A 27199-nucleotide genomic window follows, 5' to 3' on the forward strand; every position below is an offset into this window, starting at 1 on the left:
TAAAATTTTCAGAAGTGAAGGCAATCTGAAGCAAGTGCGCCTGGGGATAACAGATCTTGTCAGGGCTTGAGGTTAGATATCAAGGGAGTGTGCATTTAGATTTGAGGTAGCAATGGGAGAAATGTTTATGGTCTTTGTGAAGTAAATTGACTAGTATTTCTTACATGTTCAACTATGCATATATATAACACATTAGGATATGGTGAGTATATATATATGCTTTTTCCCCAGACATGGTAGAGAATCTGTCTACAATAGCAGAATCCTGTAATGTTAGAATACTCTTCAGTGGCAATTTATTGACACCAAATATGAACCTGATCTGTCTAGGACAGTAGCTGACTCTCATATTATATGTATTGATGGTTTTAAAAATAATAACTTGAGTGCAGATTATGCTGCCAACTATGAAGGTAGTTTATCATCTTATTTTTCTTATTTCTGGTGTGAAACATTTTTTTTTTTTTTTTTTACACAATGCTCTACACCTTGGAAGGAACATTTCATTTAGTCTGCATGTATTTTGATTGACCTAAAAGTTTACAAATCTAGTGGAAAAGCTTAAAGCAAAACTCAGAAGAAAATGCTGTACAGGATATCTGGTTTCAAGGAAAACTTAAGTGCAATGTATAGAGAAGATATGAGAACCAGCAGAGACAAAGGAGTCCTGATGGAATTCTGGATGACTTTCCCTCTGGTATAAAGTGGCACTGTTCTTCCTGCATATTTAAAGGCAGATGGTGGCTGTATAGACAAAATGCAATGAAGTCAAGGCAATTATTCATTTCCTTCCAACTTTAGGAATGTGCTCTGGAACGAAAAAGTTGCTTTGGGGCCTTACATTATGCAAATTTCTTGTCTTTGCTGATTGAATTGTGAGAGGAAAAGATTACACAGTTTCTTACTCTGCCTGTCTTCTAATTGTTGCTGTAGTACTAATCAGATTGAATAAAAAAGCAGCTTTAATGCCATTTACCTGGAGGATGTATAGAAAAGCTGTTACATGTACAAATTATTTCAACCACGGAAAATGTACTTCAGATACTTTTCCATGCCCTGTGGTTTGCTGGTTCTGTGGTTGGTGGCCTAGTTTCTCAGGCTGGTAAAGAGCCTCATCACTGTCAGTGTGTGTCTCATTTTATAAATGGCTTAGTTTTGCTTGTCTAGTTTCCAAAACTTCTAAGATGCTGTACCTGATCCTCCCATCAACTTACTCAAAGCAATGATCTCCTGTTCAATTAAAATGACCCTTCAGATGAAGAAACTAAATTATGTATATCTAGGCCAAGAATTTTGGGTTTAGAATATAGGTGTATGTATGTATGTATGTATGTAAGTATGTATGTATGTATGTATGTACATATGTATGTATGTATGTATGTGTGTATATGTATATTCATGTATATGTGTGTGCATGTGTGTGAATGCATGTGTGTATGTATATGTGCATGTGTCTGTGCACACAGGTGTGTGTGCATGTGTGTGTACATGCATTATGTTCACACACACATATTTCACTTGAAGAGTTGGAAAGTATATACTCTGCATCTAGATTCATTGAAGGCTGTGATAGAGGCAGAAAAGAGTGCCGTGTGAAGTCACACATACTTGCTTCAATAGAAGGCAGTGTTCTCTAAAGCTCAGTTCTGTTTGCTAAAGGGTCACAACATCTCTTACCTCTCCAAGACTTACCTAGGGTGTGAGATAATTTAGAGAATGTGTCTGGAAACATAAGTGGCTGCTCAATAAGTATTAATACTATCATCTTATCTATGTCACAGATTCAAACCAGCTGTTGAGTCTAATGCATGTGTTTATAGATAGACTGTTGCCATACATATTTATATCATTTCTTTCAGCTTTTGAGATATTAGTATAATTACAACATTTTTGCCTTTATTTTCTTTCTTCCTAACCCTACTTACCCCTTCTTACTCTGAAATTCATGGCTCCTCTTAAATTAATTGTTGCTACACACACACACACACACACACACACACACACACACACACACCACACACACACACACACACACACACACACACACACACACACACCACACACACACACACACACTGCTAAGTACATAAATATAACCCACACATTCTATATAATGTTGTTTGTATGTATGTTTTCAGGGATGACTATTTGGTATTGGATAACTTCGTGTGCTTTTCCTTAAGACAGGCTATTTTGACAACTCTCAGCACTCCTTAGTTGCCTGAAGTTCTCTGGGTCCTTGAGGCCTCCTGCACATTCACGCCACACGCAATGATAGCATGTTTATTGTTGTTGCCCTTGTGTAGCTCATGTTTAGGCAATCATGTCGCTGAGTCCTTGAGGGCATAGCTTCTGACATTTTTAGGAAATACAATCTGATGGCCAATTCCCTGATCTTCTGGCTCTTGCAATCTTTCTGCCCCCTCTCCTACAATTTGGGTATAGGAGTTGTGTTTCAGACTTTTCCATTTAGATTGGCTTCGACAACTCTGCAATTTGATTAGTTGTGGTTTTCTATAATGATCATTGTCTGTTGCAAACATTTTTTTCTTGGTGTGGGGTGAGGACTTATTTGTGAATAAAAAGACAAATAGTTAGAATGTGGTCAGGGATTTAGTTTAATAACTTGGTACCCATAGATTCTCCCCCAACATCCAATACTTTACTTGTTTTTGAGTTGATGGCTAGGTTTCCACAAGCATCCACAAGTTTTCTCTTGTTGAGTGGGTATTACATGCAATTAGACAGCTGTTGGTTGCTGTCAAATTATGCAAGTTACTATTGTATTATGAGGAATATCTGGCCATGCTGCTTGTTGGGATTCATAGCATCATAACTGGGTAGGAATGTTGATAATTTCTCTAGAAGTTTTCGTGGTGCCATCTTTTGCCACAAAAGCTAGTTCTCAGGGAGAAGTCAGGTAATTTGGATTTTTCTTAACCCTAGGGCCGCATGTTGGTTATTAAAGATTATTATTTTGAGAAGATGTAGTAAAAGTTGCTAATATTGTGATATCTCAATTTTTCACCAAAATAGCAATTATTAGTGGAAAAAAGAAGATGATGACCCCAGTGATGACAGTGGCACAAGCAGTACTTCTTAGTGCAATGCACTGTTTACATAGGTAATTTTCTCATTTTATAAATGAAGAAAAGTGCGTCTTACAGTAGTTATGCAATAACCATACCCATCACCATACCAATTCTGTACAATACAACTTGCATTTAGAAGCTAGACTTTTTTGTGACAAAACTTTTTCTATTTGTAGTTGCTAGTTTGTAGGTAATTTAGAATGACATAAAGACAACTCCTTTATTAATGGATTGTTTTTGTGTTTGTTGCTTTATTTTTCTTAGTCCCAAGGTGTATGTTTTCCTTTTTGTCTTTATTGCATCTGTAAGAATTTTATCTGTGTTATTGTCTATTCCCAGAATAAAGAACTTAGTTGGTTTCTCAATGTAGTAAGCATTTTTCAATTTTATTTTTGTATTTTCTGTTTTTTTTCCTTCTCATTGAAGTTTTTAAACTACTTATGAAGTCTTTTGCAGTATATAATATAAAAAACCCTTTGAATATTTTTGGGAAAGGATAGCATGTGTTTTATTTCTAAAGATAAGATACTTTTCTCATTTTTTAACTCCCGTGATCAGAATTTAGTTTTTGCATTTTGAAACTGAGTTTGATTTGATGGCATAAGTGATAGAAGTTCTACTGAACAGATACATTAAAGCTTATTTCTATGGAATAAAAATTTGATTCATGTTTATTAAATCTGCTTCATCAGTTATATTGTCATTAGTTGGATATGTCAGTCTTACTTGCTGATATTACCAGAATATGAGTATGAGTTTACATTTGTCCAATAAGACTGTGACATTACAATTTAAGGGAAAATGGGGTTTATCTAAATGGAAATAATTTTCTAGGTAAGTTTGTTGTAGGCTGCTAATGTTTTATTAACAGACCCAGATGCCACCTGGACTCTAAAGGCATACAGAGTACAGATAGTTGTATAAGGCTTTCTGTACAGTTTACATCTAATTTTGTAACATGTTGACAATTAGGATTTGTTACAATGAAGATATCCTCACAATAGTAAATAGAGACATTTTTACTCTCCTCTAGCCAGACTTAAATTGGTGTCAGCAGCAGTTTTGCGAGTTTGTGTCCTGCTCTGTTTCCAAATGCCTTAACAGATAACCTGAGGACCAAACCTAATAAGTAGTCACCTTCTTTTCCTAAAGGAAAGCACATTACTTTCCTTCAATTTCATTGTAGTTTTACTAAAGCAATTACTTTCATCTTCAGAAATATGAAAACTGTCTATTAAGTAAGAGCATGTGTTGTTAGTTTAGGGATTTAGAATACATTTACATATCTTGTGCCAACTATCATCTCGAAAAGTTAATTTTTTTTATAAGTCATCATGATCTGTATCATGGCATTTCACATCTCTATGAGGTACGTTGTTCTCACTATTCTTAATAATATTAGCTTTAAGAAAAAAATGAATGTTCTTTGTTCCCCGGGAAGTTATTATCCTTTATCCCAGTGGATATATGACCATCTCATTTTCTGTGATGTCTAGAATATCCTATAGCCACTGTTTACTGGTGAATGGGTGTTGAAACCCTAGAAGAAAGAGAAGAATGGGTAGTTGGAGCACATGTGTCCTACAAAGCCATTGTTTCCTACACGCAGCATGGAAATGACAGATAATCACTTATTTTTTTTCTGATTCACAACATTATGGAGACACAATTATGTAAGATTGGAATTATCCTTGATTATTTTCAATTGAAATCTTGTATCTCAAAAACAACAATAAAGATTAATTGGAGATATTTTGGTTTGTTATCAGCATATGCGAAAAAGCCTATAGAATTTTTCCTATTATTCACTTTGTATCAAAAGCACAAGGACACAGTTTTAAGGACATTGCATCTAAAGAGAAGCTTATTAGTTAAAGATTAGAAAATTTCAATTTTATTATCAATTTTAGTAGGGGAAATCTCCAAATTGTAATGTGGACAAAACTTGGATTATAAAGTGCATGGGGAATGAATACAAATCCAATTGGAGAGTGGATCTGGCACCTTCCCTGGACAAGTTATGTACATGGGATAAGAGAAAAAAAAATGAAGTTTCTAATCTTTTTCTATATTCACAGTGGCTACTTAGTGACTAAGAGGCGGCTAGCCTATTCAGGGCAGCTATACCAGATCAAGTAATGACTCACACCATGAACTAGAAGTAGGCCAAGGTACTGTGCTGTTTCATTGCCCATATCTTCCCAGAAGGGTGTTTAATTTAAAAGTTTGGTTATTTAGTTTGTAACTTTTTAACGTAATATTTCAAACCATGGTTGGTATGAGGAAACCAAAGCCATGGAAACAAAACTGTAGATGTGGAAGAACAGAGCATTGAGCTAGCTGCTAGACTCTCCTGAGCATGTATGTGTTCCTGAAGGGCTGCTCAGAAAGCAATCAGATGCTAGTGAGATAATAGTTCAGATACACAGCCATGAAGTTCAAGATGCTGTGAGAGAAAAAGCTGTTCAAAGAGGCCAGAAAACTGGGGAAAAGCATACAGATGGAAGTACCTAGTTTTCTTCATTAAGCTGAAGAACAGTTTATAATGGAACGGAGACCGGCTAGATAGAAGAGATCAAAAGATACAGTAACATAGTGAACATTCTGCATACATTTTTGTAATGGGTGGCTCTCCCGAATAAGTTTATTAGCTGCAGTTATAATGATGTGGATGCAAAAGAAAAAAAAACATGCAAATTTTGCATTCCCCAAGGCTGAAACTTTTATTATAAAGAAGTAAATGAAGATATTGTGGCAACCTGCTCAGTTAATTTTAGTAAAATAAGTCATGGGTACTCTGAGCAACAAAGGCAGTTTTTGCTGTAATCATTTTCCTTTGAATTTTTTAATGTTTCTTTTTAAAAATCAATTTATTTGTATCCCAAATGCTACTCCCTCCCTGTACCCTCTCACAGAGTCTCTCCCCCAAGACCCCTCCTTTAGCCTATGAAAGGGTGGGACCCCCTAGTATGCCCCAACCCTGTAGCATCAAGTCTCTAGAGGATTAGATGCATTCTCTTGCATTGAGACCAGACAAAGTAGCTACATATGAGCCAGGAACTTGGGTACAGACAAGGTATGCATTGATTGGTGGCTCAGTTTCTGAGAACTCTCATAGGTCCAGGTTATTCGACACTATTGGTCTTCCTGTGGGATTCCTATGCTCGTCAGGGCCTTTGATCATTCCCCTAACTCTTCCATAAGGGTCTCTGACCTCTGTCCAATGTTTAACTGTGGGTATCTGCAGCTGTTTCAGTTAGCTGCTGGGTGGAGCGTCTCAGAGGACATTTATTCTAGACTACTGTCTGCAAGCATAACGTAGTATCAGCACTGATAGTGTCAGGGATTGGTCTCAAGTTGGGCCAGTTATTGGTTGGCCATTCCTTCTGTCTCTGTTTGTCTTTGACCCTGCATTTACTTTCGATATGGGAATTTGGGGGTTGAAAGTTTTGTAGGTAGGTTACTGTCATTTTTAGCTAATATCCACTTATTGAGTGCATACCATACATATCCTTTTGGGTGTGGGTTGCCTCACTCAGGATGATATTCTCTAGTTCCATCCATCTGTCTGCAAAATTCACGATGCCTTTGTGTTTTTCTAATAGGTGAATGGTGTAAATGAACCACATTTTTAAAATCCATTCTTTGGTTGAAGGATATCTGGGCTGTTTCCAGTTTCTGGCTATTACAAATAAAGCTGTTATGAACATAGCATGTGTCTTTTTGGTATGGTGGAACATCTTTGTATATATGCACAGAAACAGCATAGCTGGATCTTCAAGTAGAACTATTATGAGTTTTCTAAGAAACCATCAGATTGATTTCCAAAGTAGGTATAGAAGTTTGCAATCCCACCAGCAATGGAGGAATGTTCTCCTTTCTCCACATCCTTGCCAGCATGTGCTGTTCCTTGTGGTTTTGGTTTTCTCCATGCTGATTGGTGTATGATAGAATCTTAGGGTCATTTTGATTTGCATTTCCCTGATGACTAAAAATGTTGAACATTTCTTTAAATGCTTCTCATCTATTTGAGATTCTTCTGTTGAGAATTCTCTGTTTATCTCTTTACCCATTTGTTAATTAGATTATTAACAAATTAATTAGAAATCTCTTCATGATAATGTTGGGCTATGTTTATAAAAGCTCTTAAATGATTGTTAATTAAAGTTCACCAAATATCTACAAAAAGTACTCTTAGAATTTGTCTTTTCTGTGTGGGCTTTCTTTCCTTTAAATGTTTCAATTTGTTTTTAAAAAATGACAACTGATTATCATTAATTCCAGGTAAGAAAGGCTAAGTTAACATTTAAATTCAATTGAGTTATGTGAATAAATAGGAAACTGAAATGATTATAGCAGATATCCAGAATAAACAGTTGAAATAGTGTAACACCCACTCTAATGAAATCCTAAGCAGGTAAAGACTTAGATCATTCTCAGTTCACTATGGTATGTTCACAAAAATACAAAATCTAACATTATATTAACCAAGGGTGTGAGAACCTTTATTCCAAAGCAGTGAAGATCATTCCTTCACACTACTCATATTTGAGACCATACTGTAATATGTAGTGGCTACAAGAAAAATAAGACAAGAATGTGACACGTTTATAAGATAAAACAGGAAAAAAGACTGTTGATCTACAAATTTTGCAACAATTTTAATATAGAATTTAGAAATATGAAAAAATACTCATGAAACCAAGTTAAAACAACAAAATAGGAAGATCAGAATTTCCCATAGAATTTTGGATTGGGGACACTTGTTGCACTTTCAGAAGACTTGTCTTTGATTACAAACATTCACATGTTGGCTCACTTTTATTGATGATGCTTTTATGTGTGCCCAGTTATCTTAAAAGTAATTCTACTTATCATTTTCAAATTATTTGTGATAAGAGCTGATAATTTATTTTATCCTGCTAATGTATTCCTTGACTTAGATATTTTAAACAGTGAGAATATATATGTTTAAACACACATACACATACACATACACATACACATACACATATACATCATACACACACACACACACACACACACAGCATTGTATATTTTACCCTGGAATCACAAAATAATTAAATTTTCTTACCAGCTGTGGATATTTTGCTCTTGCTATCTTTAATTAGTTATGTTGTTCACTGAGCATTCATGTCTATAAAACATGAGGACAGCACAGCTAGGAGGATTTCTGGGATTGGAACACTCGCCATAAAAGTGTGAGAACTTGAATTTGAACTCTAAGAAGCAATGTAGTGCAACTATGTCAAGGACCAGCCTCGACTTGGAGAGAGGTTCTGAGGAAAGAGTGTTTGAGAGTGGCAAAAGAAACAACTCAAAGTCAAATCATGGGTACAAGCTGAGAGCATTGTATTGTGCTCAGGATGGCTCCCTAGATACCTCTCTGTAGATAGCTCTTGGTTCTGTAGTCTGCTAGAGCTAGCTTTCTGCTCAAGACAGCTCTCTCTGCTTTAGACAGCTCTCTCTTGCTAGAAAGAATTCTGAAAGTTCTCTGGATAGCTCATGGGTTTTCTGACCAAAGTCAGAAAAACTGCTAGAACAAATTCTAAAAGAGCTGTATTCACTGTCCAAGAAGTTCTCTTTGGGTACCTGCTGGAAAAAAATTTTTTTTTAAAGAGCTGTGTTTGCTTTCTGGAGATCTCTGGATAGCTCATCCACATAGCTCAGCTCCTTCACACCAATGTTCAGTCATGTACTCTAGGTTCCTTTTTGATTGTTCCATAAATCAACATTCCATGACCTTAGTCATTTGATTTGTAGAGGAAGACAGCACATACATGTTTTTTTTTTTGTTTTTTTGTTTTTTTGTTTTTTTTTTTTAACACAGCAAATGAATTCAGAGGTCTGCCTGCATTTATAAGCACAGACAAAAAACTTACTTGGGTGGTATCCCATCCTGAGATTAATATTCTTACCATGCCTAGACCTAAATTCACTCTGTCCCAGACTGCCCTTCAGCTTAGGAGTCTACCTACTTTTGTATCTTTCTGATAAACTGGCTCTTAGTGTAGCTGCCTCTGTTTTTTATTTAAGTCTATGAAGACCCTCATGTAATTCATATTTCATCCTTATATTTTGCATAGTAGAGAAATTATATATTTTTGAACCATGCTTTCAGAGTTCTTTCCTACAGCAGTAAGGGCCATCTTGAAGGTCAGAACCTTTACCATTTATGAACATAGACATACATTTGACTCCCAGACTCATGCTGTCTTTGATTATCATGGAGTCATTAACCTTGGCAGAGAGGATATAATCCCCAATAACCTTGGCATGGAGAATATTTTTCAATAACCTTTGCAATGAGAATATTTCCCAATAAATATGGTAGGGATAATAGTTCCTGGAGAGAAGCTTAAAGTTAACACACACACACACACACACACACACACACACACACACACACAACTGTCAACACTTGTTAAGGCCCATTCCCTGCTGGCTCTGTCCTAGGGGTGGGAACTGTGTCACACTGACCCTGTACATGGCCAAGCAGGACTTGGCACAGGCATCTGTAATACCAATCCTCCTATGGGGAGATTAGAAGCATGGAAAAGAGAATCCCATCAAGGTTGTAGAAGAGATAATCAGGAAAACAACAAAGACCTTTTCTTGAACAAGCTTACTAATGCTTTGAGTTGTACACACACACACACACACACACACACACACACACACACACACACACAAACTTATAAGTTCAGTTCCAGGTAAAGCTTGTCTCATTTTTAAAATACTAATTTTCAGATATAATTACATGAATATAATGTGGCTCAGTCATATTTATCTCCCATTTCCCCTTTCTAAATTGTTTTGTTTTACCCCAACACAAATTTCTTTCCAAATGTCATGTTCTCTCTCTCTCTGTTTCTGTCTCTTTATAATCCAATGTATTCGATCAGTGGTGTAAACACACCGATGGGTTGAGGGCATCCACTGAAGCTTAGTCAATCTACCAGGGACCCACCTGGAAAAAAAAACTGACTCTTTCTTCCTGAGCATCCATCAACTGTCAATAGCCTTTCAATCTGGGGTGTGGGCAGCTGTGACCCTCTCTCATCTATTCTAGAATGTAACCTAGCTTGATTGTGTACAGGTCTTGTATATTCAACCACAGATGTTGTGGGACCATTTGCGCAGTAGTCTGCCTTGTCTAGAAGATACTGTTTGCCCTGGTCCTCTCTGACCTCCATTTCTTAAAATTATTAAGCACCTTTATAGTGATATTACCCAAGTCTTTGGGAGAGGGTGTAATAGAAATGTCTCATGCATAGCTGAGTGCTCTTCGTGCATTTGTTCTCCTCACTTTGACTAGTTGTGAGTTCAATTTTTACAATTTTATTTAATTTTAGTTTACATATTATATTTTTGTCACATTGTTTCTCCTCCCTGAACTCCTTTGAGATCCTTCCCACATCCCTACTTATCTACCTTCATGCATGCTATTCCCCTTCTGAAAAACAAACAAGGAAAACAACAAAAATCCAAATAGAAAAAGAAAAAAAAAGAAATAAAATCAATAAGACAAAATACATGAAAATCAAACAAATAGCTAGCAAGCAAACATGTACGAGTCTCATGAATATATCTTTCCAGGGCATCATTATTGTAGTTTGTATAGCTTATATCTGGATAATACTATAATAATTAATAACTCTTCTCCCTTTCTGGTAATAAAAAAGCTAGTTAGTATGGAGGAGCTTCCAGTTTGATTTCTGCAAATCCTGTGACAGAAAACTAGTGTTTATAATATACAAAAAACTAAGGAAAAAACAACAAACAAAAATGCAACTCAGCACCAAGAAAACAAACACCTTAATTGAAAAGTGAAATAAAAAAAAGAAAAAAAAGAAAAGTGAAATAAACAGTGTTTTCTCAGTAAAAAAAGAATTAGATGTTTTTAAAAGTGTTATATATTCTTAATAATTATGTAAATGCAAATAACGTCTACTCTGAGATGTCATTTTACCCCAGTTCAAATAGCTAAGCTCATAAAAACAAGAGGTGGCATGGGTATGGGGAGCCTTCTGTATGGAGAATGAAAACTGGTTCAGTGAATGTGGAATTCAGTATGTTTGTTACTCAAAGCTAAAATAGAGCTACCATATTACCCAGCTAAATCATGCCTTACCATATATCCAGAAGCTGTTTCTTCTTAAGATAAAAGCTTAGCAAAAAAATGTATCCTTACTATGGCCACAATCTATTATTAAGGCAAGACACAGAGGTTTGCATAGGTTCAAGGGCATGGTATGAATAATTCTAGAAGGATGACAAAGTTTGGTCAAAGCATACACTATGGAAATTTTTATAGCTGATTTTAAAAATTAAAACTTGTATAAAATGCCATCTCTTGAGTGTAGGTGTAGAACATTACATTTTTTTCCTACTAAAAATGCAAAAAAAAAAAAAATTTATAAAAGACCCATGAACTCAAAAGTTTTAGCAGAGTCTTTGTTGTTGATTTCAATGGATAGATTTCCTTCACAAGTTTTACAATGAGAACTGTGGGAAAAAGAAAGGTGTTTGTAGCTGCCTATCTTCTAAATGTCAGACAGAATACAGGCCAGTTTAATATTTTATGATCTCCAAATCTCATTATTGTTTTTACTTTGACAAGTAATAGTAATCATGAAAATATTGAATACTTATTTGATATTTCCTTAACTTTCTTTAGTAACGAGAATGTTATTATTTCTATCCTCTTTTGGTATTTTATATTCATATTGATAACAACAGTGCTATATATAATATAAAGTATGTTTGGTCTATAAAGAGACTTATCAGTATTTATAGTATCATCTTAATAATAAATCTAATTAACTCTTGCATAATAATTGTGTGTATTGTTATATTGATTGCATTGTTTTATAATGATTGCTTTATGTAACAATTTGACCAAACCATGACATCCATGCAACCAGGCAAAGTAAATAATACATCTGTATCAATAGAACCTAGAATTACAAAGAAAACTGAGCGGTAGATATTTATTGAAGTGAAAGATCATGCTATTGTTGTTACATGATGAATTACGTGCAAGATTATTAGAGTAAATTAAAAAAATTCTCCACTCCAGTTCTGTAAAGAGTTTATAAATGCAGCAAATTTTATGAAGTTTAAAATTTTTTCACCTATCCACGTACAATGTAGAATAAACTTGAATTACAATATTGAATTACAATATATATGAGATGTGTTTGAAAACTCTAATTTAATTCAAAATTCTCATACAGGGAAAATGTCTTTAAAAGAATTGAACTGATATTTTACTTATGGGGAAGCCAAATTCTAGAGAGTATGTAAATTCTATGACTGAAGGTCTGCTAGCTGAAGCCAAAGAGAAATCCTCTCCTATGTTTCTGTATTCATCACTTTTCTTCAGTTCACTGTGGACTGAATATTAACTGGCTTTCTAAGAACTGTCTCATGGTTTTGTCCATTTAGATGTCTGTGGGTCTTACTAAAGCTTTGCCTTTCTGTGACAATGACTTCTGTACAGTACATCTTGGGATATTGATCTGTATATCTTCAATGGTTCATGAAACAACTTCAACAGGGAAAGAATAGATGGCTAGGTTCATAAAGAGGACTAAATATGAAGTTACCATTCTGCATTTACTAGCTTTGTACCCTTCAGTGATACACATGGTTTCAGCATCTCTTGTTTACTGTAAACTGAGGTAATCTGAGGGGCTTGTGACCTGGGATATTACAGTCTCAGAGGATTTTTCTGTCTGTCAGCATGTTGGTAGCACTGTTTCCACCATTAGTGGGTCATTCTGAGGAACATATATTTGAACTGTATGGGATAGACTCATATCCTGAAATGTTTTCTTTATAAAATTGCCAGTATTGTATCTTCTGACAATACCATTGAATCTTTCTCTAACCATAAGTTAACATTTTTAGAGGACCAGCAGTCTCAATTAACCTGAACCCTTGAGGTCTCTGACAATGGACCACTAACCAGGCAGCATACACCAGCTGATATGAGGCCCCCAACACATATACAGCAGAGGACTGCCAGATCTAGGTTAAGTCAGAGAAGATGCACCTAACCTTCAAGAGACTGGAGGCCCCAGGGATTTAGAGGTCTAGTGAGGTGAGGGGTAGAAGGTGGAGGCATCCTTGTGGGGACAGGGAGGTGCAGGGAGGAGGAATGAGATGTGGAACAGTTGGAGGGACCTGGACAAAGGGAATAAAATCTGGAGTTTGAAATAAATAAATAAATAAATAAATAAATAAATAAATAAATGTTTAAATAAATGAAAAAAAAACCAAGAAAATATATTTTTGTCTCTATACGTGACTAAAGGTGAAAAGGGAGTTATTCTGTTTCCTAGAGTCAATTAACAGCTTTTCTTTTTGTTGTATTGTTTTCTTTGTATATTTGACCTCCTTAATTTAAAATAAGAACACCCATAAAGCAAAACAGATCTTTAGGTCAAGATTCAAGATTAATTCTTGCATCACTGTAGTCAGTTGGATTGTCTGAATTCTCAGTGTACATGTAGCCTACCTTTCTCCTTGGACAGTGAGGAAAGAAAAGATACAAGGAAAACAGCAGAAGGAAGGACTTACAAGTTACAGCATAGAGCTGCCCTCAGTCCTCTTTGATGCTCTCCAGAGAGGACAACCCAAGGACTTGTGTATCTTCCTAACCATACATAAATCAGGTTGAGACTTGTTCTTAATGGAATTGTGTCTGAGCTCTGAGAATGTCTTACAGAAGACTGAGCAAGCTGTGCTATTTATGGTCTTAGGTGGTGAGGATACTGACACTTCTTTTTATTGCTAAAGCATAAAATATGTCATTTGGGTGTCTTTATCCTATTGAATGCAGACAAGAGTATAGCACTGCTATTTGTTTTTAGACAAAAGGCATTATTTTCTTATGCTAAACAAAGACATATGACAGCATCACCCATTGCTATAGTAATATGGGCAGCAGAACTATAATTTTCCTTTACTTATAATCACATATCCAAGTATGTGAAATGTACTTCAGATGTTTTAGCCCTATTACCTTATAGTTTATATGGTTTTGACTCTTAAGTATTTAAGCTGATTGTTGACTACATTTATTAAAAACAGTGATTAAGTTTATCATTGCTTTAAGTGAAAATTATTTAATTTTATTTCTATTTAATAAAACCAGAAGCTGTTAGGAAGCATTCTCTGTGCAGGGCATCTCTTTAGAATCTATATCAGAATAGAAATGGGTTCAAATTTGCTGGTTTGGAAAATCATTATCTATGTGACCCTGAGTGAATTAGAATTTAGTAAGCATAGCTAATCATGCCAGTTTTTTCTGCTAATTCTGGATGAATTCTAATTATCAGATATATAGAAGTTGATAGTGAAAGTCACAATATTTTGTGTTCTGAGATTTAAAGTTACTTTTAAAATCAGCCTTGCATGGGTACAGTGATGGTCAGCATCTAATGGGTACTAAGTAATAGATAATTTAATGTTTAAAAGAATTAGCAGATTTCTGTTGTTAATGTAAGAGAAGGATTTTCTCCATTAAGTTTATTTGAATGGTTTCTCAAAGTCATACTTCTCCCTAGCTGAAGGGCTGTTGGCATTCAGTGACTGTCATTAGAGTAAGAGTCAATTTTCTTTAAATAAGTTGACTTGCTAGTAAGTTGACTATTCACTGGAAAGCCTCACATCCAAGACTATATGGGTCGTACAGACTGGACCTGTTGGGTTTCATTAAAAAAAAAAAAAAGACACAAGGTTGTTGTGCAGGTAAGGAATGGGAGATGGAATTGGGAGGAGTTGTTGGCTGGCAACAGTATAGAAAATTATCAAAGAACTAATACAAAATGAAAGAGAAAATAAATCCTGGAACTCGAGCTAGTTAGATGGCTCAGTTGGCAAAGTGCTTAAAATATAAGCTCAAGGTTCTGAGTTTGTATCTTTAGAATTCAGATTAAAAAGGAAGAAAGAAAATTAAAGGAAGAAAAATAAATAAAGAAAGAAAAAGGCAAGGCCCAGCAGTTATATGCATGTAATCCCAGGTGTGAGAAGGCAAAGCAAGCATTCATGGAGATGGTTGACAGCCAACTGGCTGATCCAGTGACTTCTAGCAATTGAGAGATTCTGTGAAATACTGTGGAGATAATTTGAGAAAGACTGCATGTTGAACTCTGGTGTTTAAGTGAACACACACATACACACATGCATGCACTGGGACATACAGCTACACACACACACACACCAAACAAACAAACAAATAAACCTCATATCTTTCTGTACAGCATCTGCAGTATCTGCCTTTTCCTTATACTGGTCTGTATTTACCCGGGGCTTTTACTACATGAGGACCGAGTGCCAGAGAGTGATCCTAACCTCAGTGCTGATAGAAATACGTATGGCTTGTTTCTGTACTGTGGTCCTAGAGACCATTGGAAGCAATTTGCTTTAGCACCCAGTCGTTAAATGATTAATGGCATTTATTTTATTTCATATGGCTCTTGATTTGTTTTTATTTCACTGAAGCTCTTATTCAGTATCTGAATTTCATATTCATTTAAACATTTTTCTTGAAGCAGAATAGAGGTTTCTTTCCTTGCGGCTAGTTATAATGGGTCTCTAGAGAGCCATAGTTCTTACAGGAACATTATTGTGGCAAAAGCTTGGTTTCCTTCCTTCCTTCCTTTGCATACATGACCCTGTTTTCTCTCTAGCTTCATATCCTGCAATGTTTCCTTTAGTTAACACATTCTAGGGCTCCAGGCCTAGATTCTTCCATGGCGCTTTGGTAGTTGACAACTTTTTCTTTGAGGAATGCACTGCACCTAGATTCATACAGAACTGATTCCTTGTCATTCAGATGCAAGCTTAAAATCCTCCTCCACAGAAGTCTGGTAATCCCTGAACCAGACTGCAGTGTCTCACCATTCCCCGTCACGCTACCTTTGAAAATTAGTGTGATATTAATCAGAACTAGAAATTTCTGTGTTTTCACTGTATCTCTCCTTAATACCCACTTCTATTCTACTGGAATATTAATTCAATGAGAACATTGTTCACGATGGCATCTATAAAGCACTAAAAAGTGCTAGCATGGGTCAAGTCTTTTTATTCATTCAGTGAATAATGTAGTATTTTATAGTGAATATTAATAGTGCCTATAGTTCTTTTAATTTGAAATAGATCACTATACTTTAAATTTTTTATTACATCTATATTATTTTTAAGTGTGTGTGTGTGTGTTTGTGTGTGTGTGTGAATATGTGTATGCCATGGTGCATGTGTGGAAATCAGAGGACAATTTGTGGGTGTTGTTTCTCTCTTTGCCCTGTGACAAGTACCATTATGTGCTGAATTAGTTTGCCATTCCTGGACTTCTCATTTAAAATTTTATAAATAGAGAATCATGTCCAGAGGAGAAAAATCATTTATATCATAAAGCATTATGTTCAGACTCAATAACAGAGTCAAAGATCCTGAATCTGGAAACGTGTGTCATTTTGTATAATCTTTTGGATTATATTATGATTTCAGTCCTTTTTTTATTACTTTTATTTCTTTACAGTTCAGTTGTTGCCCACCCCTTGCTTGCCCCTCCCACAGTTCTTCATCCCATTTCTCCTCCCACTGTCTTCAAGTAGATCCCCAGTCCCTGCCAGGCCATCTCACTTACTTGGGCCTCAAGTGTCTCAAATGGTTAGGAACCTCTTTTCCCACTGAAGCCAGACCTCTGTTGTATATGTGTCCTGGGCCTTGGACCAGCTCCTGTATGGTACCTGGTTGGTGGCTCAGTGTCTGAGAGATCTCAAGAGTCTAGGTTAGTTGAGACGGTTGGTCTTACTATGGGGTGACCCTCCTCCTCAGCTTTTTACAGCTTTTCCCTAATTCAGCCACAGGGGTCCTTGATTTCAGTCCAATGGTTGTGTGTAAGTATCTGCTTTTGTCTCAGTCAGCTGCTTGTTGAGCCTCTTAGAGAACAACCATGCTAGGCTCCTGTCTATTTATAAGCATCTCATAATATCAGTAATAGGGTCAAGCCTTGGAGCCTCCTCTTGAAATGGATCCCACGTTGGGCCAGTCACTGGATCTTTTTTCCCTCAGACTCCTCTATTTTGTACCTGCAATTCTTTTAGACAGGAACAATTATGAGTCAGAGTTTTTGACTGTGGGATGGCAATCCCATTCCTCCACTTGATGTCCTATCTTTCTAATGGAGATGGACTCTACAAGTTTCTTCTACCCACTTTTGGGCATTTCATCTCAGGTCCCTCTCATTGAGTCCTGAGAGTCTCTCATCTCCCAGGACTCTGGTACTTTCTAGAGGGTCTTTCCAACCTCCCACTTCCCAAGGTTGCATATTTCCATTCATTCTGCTGGCTCTTAGGGCTTCTTTCCTGTCTTTCCTCACCCCAATACATTATCATGTTCCCCTTTACCCCTCGCCATCCCCTTTTCACACATGTCCCTCCTTCCCTCCTTCTGCTTACTGTGATTGTCTTCTTGTCCCTCCCAAGTGGGATTGAAGCATCTTTACTTGGACCCTCCTGCTTGTTAACCTTCTTGAGTTCTGTGGCTTGTATCCTAGGTATTTGCACAATGCTCAAGTCCAAGTGGATCAAGAACCTCAACATAAAACCAGATACTCTGAGTCTAATAGAAGAGAAAGTGGGAAAGAGCCTTAAACTTATTGACAGAGTGGAAAATTTCCTAAACAGAACACCAATGGTTCAGGCTCTAAGACCAAGAATTGATATATTAGACCTCATTAAACTGAAACCCTTCAGTAAGGCAAAAGACACAGTCAATAGGACTAATTGGCGATCTATAGATTGGGAAAAAAATCTTCACTTACCTCACATCTGATAGAGGGCTAGTATCTAAAATATATAAAGAATTCAAGACGCTAACCTCCCAAAATCCAAACAATCCATTCAAAAAATGGGGAATAGAACTAATCAGAGAATGTACAACAGAGGAATCTCTAATGGCTGAGAAGCACTTAGAGAAATGTTCAAAGTCCTTAGTCATCAGGGAAATGCAAATCAAAACGATCCCGAGATTCTACCTTACAACTATAGGAATGACTAAGATGACTTTAGTCTTTAATCCTTGAGTACTCTATGTAGTACTCAATGGATATTTCGCAGTAATACTGAAGTATAAAATTCCTGAAAAATCAAGTTTCCAGTAACCTTAGCATCAAAATTCATTTAGTTGTAGAAACCTAATTTATACAATTCACAGACCATATGAAGCTCAAGAAGAAGGAAGACAAAAATGTGGATGCTTCAGTGCTTCTTAGAAGGGGAAACAAAATACTCATGGGAGAGAGAAGGTAGGAGGGACTTGGGAGGAAGAGAGGAGGGGGAGGAGAAAGGGGGCAGGATCAGGTATAGGAGGTGTCAGGAATTTGAATAGAGGTGTATAGCAATGGGGGATGGGGAGCTGGGGTAGTTACCAGCAAGTCCCAGTTGCCAGGAGAGCAAGAAGCTCCCAGGATCTAACAGGGATGAGATTAGCTGAAATGCACAACAAAGAGGAGGGAGAACTTGTAGAGACCATATCCAGAGGTTAGGCAAGGCTTTTGGTTGGAGGATGGGGCCACCCACTCATCTCCAAATTCTTAACCCAAAGTTGTTCCTGTCTAAAGAAAACAGTGTCTAAAGGACACAGTGTAGAGCAGAGATTGAAGGAAAGGCCAGCCAGAGACTGCCCAACCTTGGGATCCATCCCATATACAGACACCAAACCCAGACACTATTGCTGATGCCAGGAACTGTTTGCTGACAGGAGCCTGATATAGCTGTCTCCTGAGAGGTTCTGCCAGAGCCTAACAAATACAGAGGTGGATGCTCACAGCCAACTATTGAATTGAGCATGGGAACCCTAATGGAGGAATTAAAGAAAGGACAGAAATAGCTGAAGGGGTTTGCAACCCCACAGGAAGAACAACAATATCAACCCAACAGACCCCCCCAGAGCTCCCAGGGACTAAACCACCAACCAAAGAGTCCACATGGAGGGACCCATGGCTGCATATGTATCAGAGGATGGCATTGTCTGGCATCAATAAAAGATGAGGCCCTTGGTCCTATGTAGGCTTGATTCCCCAGTATAGGGGAATGCCAGGGCGGTGAGGTGGGAGTGGGTAGGTGGGTGGAGGAGCACCCTCATAGAAGCAGGGGGAGGGGAAAAGATGGGGGAGTTCTGGAGGATTAAGTGGGAAAGGGGATAACATTTGAAATGTAAATACATAAAATATCTAGTAAAAACATAAAAAAAAAAAAAGTAAGGCTACTTATAGTTTCCACGTATATTACTTAATATGACTCTTCCTATATTCCAATGCAGAAATAAGTAATGTACTTGATCATAATTTTTTGGTTTTTAAAATCTGTCTGTCTGTCTGTCTGTCTGTCTGTCTGTTTGTCTGTCTGTCTATTCACTTTACATCACAATCTCAGACCTCCCTACTTCTACTCTCAGTCCCACCCTCACCAACCCTCTCCCTCCACTACCTCCTTCCCTTCTTCTGAGAGACGTGGAAGCACTCCACAATTAAAAATCTGGCTGGACCTAGGCCCCTGCACATTTGTAGTAGATGTGCAGCTTAGTCATGTTTTTAAAACCCTACATCATTATGGTTAGTATTATATAATCCCAGTACATATACAGTATAACCTCTCCAAAATGAAAAATATTTTTTAATTTCAAAACATAATTAACCCTAAGAATTTAACTCAAGTGGGAGGATACATAAGCTTATTCTTTTACCCATTGATGACTTAGGAAGTGAAAATCACCATAGCCACACATGACAGGGAAGGAACTGTTATAAAAATGTTTTTCTTACATTGATAATGAAAAGAACTAGGAGATTAAGTGAGTCATATCATTTTGTGAGAAAACTACAGAGGAGGAAATCTATTATGATTGTTCAGAAAATGTCTGAGCCTTTTACAGAATATTAACATCCCTTCTGCAAAAGGATCCAACATTTTCTGAACAATCGTAATGGATTTCCTCCTCTCCACTGGATCAATTCTCATAGATAATGTTAGCAATTTTCAGAGCTAGCTCAAGTAGGTGCCACTGTTATCCTCCAATAGGTAAGGAGGGTTTCTGTGAAGTTACATAAGCTGTGAAAGGTCATCTAAGTATAAATAGCATATCAAGAAACTGTGGTCAAGAGAGTCTGTAAAAACTCCACTTGGAGCCACAGTCTCTAATGATGATACTTACATAAGATAGGAATCTCCATAGAATTCATGGAAGTGATTTATGTGTTATGTATTATTTTAAATGTTAAAGAATAAGTCAGGCTGAGATAGAATATACAGACTGATGGGATTTCTAAACTATATAATAAAGTTCTATATATTCTGTGAATTGAAAATATTTATCAAAATGAAGAAATATACTCCCGACACAGAAAAATATACATTTTTGGAAATTTTATATTAATTTTAAAACTTTTGTATTATTTAAATACTGGCTATATTGGCCCATTTTTATTCTATATGTGAAATATATCCATATAACTATGACTATTAAACAAACAGACTGGTAAATTAAATGTAGTCAAAACTACCTATAAATGCTATTCATATGAAAATCATTATGTGTGAGAAGCAAAATTTGTTGGAATTTAGTCCCTTGTTAAAGTATTCACATAGCATGATTAGTTTGTTTTGTTTTATACATGGTGCTCATTGCTATGTGCCATGTGGCATCTCAGTGCTGTGTATCATCTGCATTATAAATATCATTGTATCCAAGGTACTTTTAACACATTGATCTGTATAGGGATCTTTGTGACCATTCAGCCTGCATTTAGCTTGAAAACATTACATATTACGTACTCTGTTCTTCTCATTAGCCAGTCAACCATTTGGCAAGCATAGGACTGTAAATGCAAACACCATGTGGACATTAATATCTCCAGGCCACATTCATTTATAAGATAATCAGCTAAGCCATTATATATTTCTACCAGGACTTTAAGAGTATTGCCCAGAATGAAAAAGCCAAATTAAAAGCAAGTTATCATGGGTAAAGTGTAGACCTCCACTGGCCCAGAATATCAGTTTATCTTGGAAACATCAATTGGTACTCAATTTTACCTTAACCATGAAGACCAATTTCCCTATTTTTCTCTCAGAGATTCTACTGGACTTTATTCATTATAGTGGTTTCATTTAAAGCAACTTCAAGTTTATTCTTCAGACACTAGAAAATTTCTTCAAATTACCAAAAGGAAACAAACCCCATTTCAACTATCCAATATTAATTTATGGGGCTAAAAATGATTCCTTATTTGATAAAATTTTTGCCCTTAAACAAGGTCCTGAGTTCCAATCCCTAATATAGTAATTATTAATCAGGGTACTCTAAATTAGCAAAACTTATAGGGTAAATGAATGAATGTATAAGCAAACATACACATATATACATATATATATATATATACATATGAGTAAATATATAAATGAATAATAGAATAAATATATGCATACATGTGTATCTACATATATATATATCTATATCCATATTTATATCCATATCTACATCTAACCTATATCTAATCTATATCTACATCTACATCTATATCTACATCTACATGTATATCAAGATTTATTAGAATGACTTACAGACTTGGTCCAGTTAAATCAACAATGACTGCCTGTGATAGAAGGTCTAAAATCTAGTGGTTGTTCAGTCGGCAAGGCTGAATGTTTCAGCTGATTTTCAGTATATGCTAGAATTCTGACCATGTGGGCTCTAATGCTAGTGAAGGAGTAGACTTGCTAGCATGGGTGAGAGCAATCAGGCAACGAGCAAGGCTTCCTTCTTCCATATCGTTTATGTAGGTTTCCAGCAGAAGATGGGGCACAGATTAAAGGTGAGTCTTCCCACCTGAAAAGATCGAGATTAAAGGTGTGTCTTCCTACCTCAATGATCCAGATTAGAGGAGGTTTTCCAAACTCAAAGGCCTTAATTAATCACTAATCCCTCACAGGTTTGCCTAACCTTTTAGATTTTAGTTAACTTTAAATGTAGTCAAGTTGCAACCAAAGTAGCCATCATAGGTGCACCTCTTGTCAACTTGAGATACAATCATATATCTTTATATTATGTCTAATTTACAAATGAGACAATTTAATGGCTAGCATGATATACCTATAAAGCATGCAATCACAAATAGATCATAAATTTAGAGTAGCTGACAGTGTCCCTTGAAGGACATTCTTTTAGTAACTTAAATATGATAACATTGATTTTTTTTTTAAATTAATGCTACATTACATGTTAAAGAACACCTTTTTACCAAAACATAACAGAAATACTTGTGTTATTTAGAGCCGTCATTTCTACAACATGTCACAAGGCCTTAGGTGGTATTTATAACTACCTTCCTCTATTACCCACTCTATATTTTCTCAGGTATTAGTAAGCACCTAAGCAAGTCTTGACTCTGTTCCTAGAGGTGTGACCCATACCTTCACTTGTGAAGGGTCTGTGCCATTTGTCCTTCTGTCTTGATTATATTGTAGTTTTCCATTGAGGACATGGTACACTAAGAGATGCCCTAAACTTTAGGTTCTTAACCTGTAAATTGTGACCCTTTTAGGAGTTGCATATCAATTATCCTGTATATCAGATATGTACATGACAAATCATAATAGTAGCAAGATTACAGTTATGAAGTAGCAATGAAATAATTTTATGCTTGGGGATCACCACAACACAAGAAACTGTTGTTAAAAGGCCACAGCATTAGAAAGGTTGAGAACCACTGGGGTCTAAAGAATCCCTTGTGCTCCAGGAAAAAAAAAAAAAAAAAAAGCTTTATTACCTACATTGTAGAGAAGCAATCCAATTTCCCTTTGGTTATCTGATTTAATCACTCCTCTTAACACTGTTATTCTTTTCTTAGCCTATTTGCTTAAAGGTATCAGAAGACTAAGGTGGCCAGAAGGAAGACTGAACTCCAATTTTAGTGGGATATTTGTTCTGGCTCCTGAAAGGAGTGCTCCCCATTTTGGAACTAAAATTTCTAGACCAGTGAAATTTAAGGTTGTTGAAAGACAAAGCAAAATTTTCCATTAGATCACTAGAGGTGGCATTGAGTGAAATTATTCCCTTATCCACTCCTCAATTCCTGTCTTTTGGAAAAACCATACCAGAGATTGGATGCTGATTCAAAGTATATACAACCTTCTGTAGAACCCCACCCTAGTTCTTCAGCTGCTATTTAATTGGCATAGTAAGTGTGCCTTCAAAAAATCATCCCATCTTTCTAGCAGGATAGGTGTTTCAAGATAGTGGAGAACATAGTAAAACCAGTGGATTACATGATCATGGGCCTACTGGTGACATTCTCTTCCTGTTCTAGCACCCAATCTAAAAATCCAGGCACAAAGGTTCATGCATATATCCCGGCACTTGGGACACAAAGAGAAGAGGATCTATCTCTGGAACTTTCTGGCCAGCCTGTTTAGATTAATTTGTGAGTTCCATGTTCAGGGAAAACAAAATAGAAAGGTTTCAAAGAAGACATCTATTATCAATTTTTGATCTCAACACACACACAATTACACACACACACACAGATAGAGAGAGAGAGATTATAGTTTACCTGAATTTAGCAATATATGTACATATCAACAATTAATGAATAAAGAAATTATGGATTTAAAAGAGAAAGGAGGGCCATAAGGGAGGATTTGAAGCAAAAAAAATTAAAAATGGCAAATGATGTACTTTATTATAATCTCAAAAATATAAAATTTAAAATAAGCAAGCAGAAATAACTAACACAAAGATTAGTATATTTATGTGTGATGGAACCATCCATCACAATCAGCTGATAAAGCATCATTGCTTGGTCTTTAGTCAGACTTTATGTCAGATATAATAAAGAATACCAAATATTTTAAACTAGATCTTTAAACTACATCTTGTTATTTTAAACCAATTTATGATTTATCGAGAAACTGAGAAAAAGATATAGAGTTTTCATGTACATTTTATATATGACCTCCCCATCTCTTAAGATCTCTCCCAAATGTAAGATAATTTCCAGAGCTAATAAATTAATATTGGCATAGTGTTGTCACTCAAAGCCTATTGCTCACATTAGGGTCACTCCTGTTAGACATTCAATAAATTAGACAGATCTATTATAATATATATTTGTCTTTACAGATGCAGTCATTTTGGTGCCCTAAAAATCCTGTAGGTGTTCTTCCTACTCATCACTAATTTTAAGAAGCTCCTCAGATAATACTGATGTGTCAGTCAAGGTTAAAAATCTCTTGACAGGTGAAAATCCATCATCATTGTCACTTCTGTTATGCATGCTCTCTTCTGGATTGACACCAGAGAAGCTTAACTAAATTTTCTAGCATGGACTTCTAAACCTAATGAGTGCCCATGCCAGTATCATCATATCTAAATGTTCCCTTGCTAGCTTCTCTCATGTTAAAATGTATCTGTGAATATTATTTCTTCAAGCTCTAAAGCATTCTATATATAACTAAGATTTTATTATAGATAGATTCCTTCATATTTGAATTTATATCAATGGTAAATACTTCTAAAGATGAATAGTATTATTTCCTGTTAAACCAGATTGACCTTGGAATTACTTTCAGCACAAGAACAGCAGTTACTAGAATATATTGTTTTATCACATATCCAATGACTTACAACAGTCTTTGTGTAATTAAAACAGGTTCTTGGTTGAGGTTATAATCAACATGGGTCAAATTCATTCCTCTAAAAACTTATCAGTATTCAGCCATATTTGTGAAGCAGTACTCTTGTTCCCAAGAAGGAGATCAGGGTCATAGTGTTCAACCTGTTAATTATTAAATGCATAGGAGAAAGTCAAGAGCCTTCTGACTACATTCTCAGCGAACCCTCCAATGTAAATCTGACTATTTCACAAATATTTATTAAGCACACACCAAATGCTAGATACTTTAAAAGATGCATTCTTCTTCTCTAGCTCATTAAAGCCATGCAATGTATATGTGAACCAAGTATTATTTTCTGAAATTCAGAAATGTTAGTTGGCTTTCCTAGTATTGCCCAAACTATTAATTAGAGGAAATTATTTGAATAAGGCATTAGTCAGAATTGCTACATGTCATTAAATTTAAAATATTAAAAGGTTCTATGGCTGCATTACATTTTAGATATGAATTGTCTGAACCTAATGATAAAATCTAAGTGATACAGCTTGTAATAAAGATCAAATAAGCAAGAAGGAAACATTTGGGGTTTGAAAACCACTACAGAAGTGAACTACTGGCAAGATAATGAGAATGCATTCTTCGTTGGCTGTGAATTCTTGATTTATGTAAATCTCCACCAATATATTCCTCCAAGCACTCTAGAAAGGAAGGTAAGCAGAGAGACCCTACTGGGTAATGTTAAAGAAATTCACAGACAGCGTTAGAAATAGAGGACATAATATAATTTCTCAGGAATATGATCTCTAGAGAAAGATCTGAAGTGTATTTCAATGACAGGCTCTTTACAAAAAGCTTTCAGTGTGCACATTCTTAGGTCTCCTTAGGAATAAGATGAAGATCTGCCACACATCCCAAGGCATCTTGTTATCTCTGTATTTGTATGTATGCAAGGTTTGTCTCTGGGTTATCTAAGTGCTTATACAAATACTCATTCAGCTCCAGGCTGCTTCCCTTTTTATGAACACTAGACTATTGTGTGAATCCTGGAATGTGAAATTGAAACCAATCTGCTGTCAGTAACCAGGCTGATGAGAGCCTCTCATCATGAATTCTCTCTTTCACTAACCACTCAGGACATTGCTTTGAAATGTTCAATCAATCATGAAACAAACAAGAAAAATCTCACAGAGTGAACCATATTGCAGGGATATTTGCTATATTGTTATTTCCATATTTCCATTTGCATTAAGTAGGAATAGGAGTTTATTTCTCATTTTTATTACATGGAAGCCCAAACTCAGTCAGAAATCTTAACCTCTGTCAAAAGATGCTTATTTCTGTAATTCTACAAAAGATATTTAAATTGTACATAAATTTAGATTATATCCATTTGGGTACATGATGCAAGATAGATTCAGAATAAATAATAAATAGAGAATTTGGCATCTTGATGATTTTAGATAGAGTAGAAAATAAAAATAATACAAATCTTCCTTGTTGGCTCAATTATAAATACTTACGGTGTATGTGCTTAGCCTTACAATTAGAGGTGCTGTTCTACTCATAGAGGTACCTCTGACAGACACTTTAATGCCATAATAGATGCCACCCTACTACACTCATCCAAATGCAGCCAGATTGAATCAGAGCCAATTCCTATTTTTCTCTGTAATATTTGGCAATAAGATCAAAAGATGTTTATCCTCAGCTTCCAGTCATAATGTAAAACTGAGATGATGCATAAACTTGCCCTCTTTCCAAACAAATAGACATCCTGGAAAGAATTATAAACACATAGAAATAAAATTATAAAGTTACAGCAGAGGAGAGCTGCATGCTGTCCCCTGACTTTTATCATCTGGTGTACAGCCCTGTCTGTCTTCCTGAGGATGTCTGGAGGGCCTCAGATCCATCTGGGGCATAGACAGCAGAGGTGAGCAGCATGCTGTTCCCTGAGCTCCATCGTCAGGACCCACAGCTCTACCTGTCTCCACACGGAGTCCTGATAGCCACAGGAACACCTAGCCAACACCAGGGACAAGCAGAGGCCTAAAGGCCAGCATAAGAACACAATCAACAAGATCCAGGGCAATATGACACCACCCATGCCCTGCTATCACACTACAGCAAGCCCTGTAGTTTTAACACAGCTAAAACCCAAGAAGATGACCTTAAATCCAATCTTAAAGAGGTTATAGAGGCCTTTAAGGAAGAAATGAATAAGCCCCATAAAGAAATACAAGAACATAAAATCCAACAGATGAAGGCAATGAATAAAACTGTTCAAGACCTAAAAATGAAAATAGAAGCAATAAAGAAAACACAAACTGAGAAAAATCTCGGAGATGGAAAATCAAGGGACAAGAACAGGAGCTGCAGATGCAATCATCACCAACA

At 36.1% G+C, this 27199-nt stretch overlaps 1 protein-coding gene and 1 non-coding gene across 11 annotated transcripts in view; one reads left to right on the forward strand and one right to left on the reverse strand.

Annotated features, from left to right (window-relative positions):
- The window catches only part of Dlg2 (discs large MAGUK scaffold protein 2), a 1841012-nt gene that overhangs the window by 482713 nt on the left and 1331100 nt on the right, over positions 1-27199 (forward strand). The window lies entirely within an intron of this gene.
- Positions 8619-8682, reverse strand: LOC117699550 (U7 small nuclear RNA). The gene has a single exon (XR_004605198.1). It is a non-coding gene; the product is annotated as a U7 small nuclear RNA (small nuclear RNA).

This window comes from Arvicanthis niloticus, chromosome 1, assembly GCF_011762505.2.
Source record: "Arvicanthis niloticus isolate mArvNil1 chromosome 1, mArvNil1.pat.X, whole genome shotgun sequence".
NCBI classification, from domain to species: Eukaryota; Metazoa; Chordata; class Mammalia; order Rodentia; family Muridae; genus Arvicanthis; species Arvicanthis niloticus.